We start from the raw sequence: 1,202 nt of genomic DNA on the forward strand, positions 1-1,202 counted from the left end.
GGGAGGGGCGCGTACTCGGAGGTTACTCGTGCTGTACTCCAGGGTTACTCAGACTTTACTCCAAGGTTGGGCCCACTTCACTCCATGGTTACTCCAGGGTTACTCTGGGGTTACTCAGAATTTATTCCAAGGCTGCGCCCATTTCACTCCGTGGCTACTCCAGGCTGACTCAGACTTTACTCCAAGGTTGGGCCCACTTCACTCCATGGTTACTCTGACTTTACTCCAAGATTCGGCGCTCTTCACTCCATGGTTATGCCAGGATTACTCCAGGGTTACTCTGACTTTACTCCAAGGCAGCTCAGGCCCAGCTCTGGGCCACCCCTGCCCTACTCCAGCCTTACTCCAGGGTTACTCAGCCTCCTCTCGCTCCTGCTCTTGGTTACTCCTGAGTTACTCCAAGTTCTTACTCAGACCCTCCTCCGCTTTTACATCGAGGTTGCTCCGGACTCAGTTCCTACTCAGACTTTACTCCAGAGTTACTCACGGCCAGGGCGGGGCCGTTACTCTGCTCTTACTCTAGGCTGCTCCTGGAGATCCTTACTCTGAGGTTACTCTGAGGTTACTCAGCCTTTGAGGGACTTGCAGGCAGAACTTACTCCAGACTTACTCAGCTCCTCACTCCGGCCTTGCTCAGCTCCCCCTTTCTGGGTTGTTTTGGGTCCTTTCGCGCTGCTCACACCTTACTCATACCTTACTCCGGGTGCTTGGACCCTCTTTGCCTTTGCTCTGTGCTTACTCCGCCCTTACTCAGCGCTTCCCGCACTCGCTCAGCCCCCGCTCGGAGCTTACTCAGCCTTTACTCAGAGGTTACTCAGCCCTCTTACCAGACATGACTCAGCCTTTACTCAGAGGTCACTCAGAAGTTGCCCAGTCTTTACTCGGAAGTTACTCAGCCCTTGAATGGACATTACTCACACTTTCCTCCAGGGTTACTCACAGGCCACCCACAAGGGACTCCTCTCCCCTCACTGGCTACTCCGGGGTTACGCCCACTTTACTCTGAGGTGGTGTTTGAGTCCAGGGTTACTCTGAGGTTACTCCGAGGTTACTCCAAGGTGATGTTTTACTCTGGGGTTACTCCACTGTCACTCTCACTTTACCCCGAGATTACTCCGGGGTTACTCCCACCTTACTCTGGTTTTACTCCGAGGCTCCTCCCCCTCCCCCAGCCTCACTCAGGACCGCCCCTCCCCCATGGG

Source organism: Geospiza fortis, unplaced genomic scaffold (genome assembly GCF_000277835.1).
Source record: "Geospiza fortis unplaced genomic scaffold, GeoFor_1.0 scaffold3626, whole genome shotgun sequence".
Lineage (NCBI taxonomy): Eukaryota > Metazoa > Chordata > Aves > Passeriformes > Thraupidae > Geospiza > Geospiza fortis.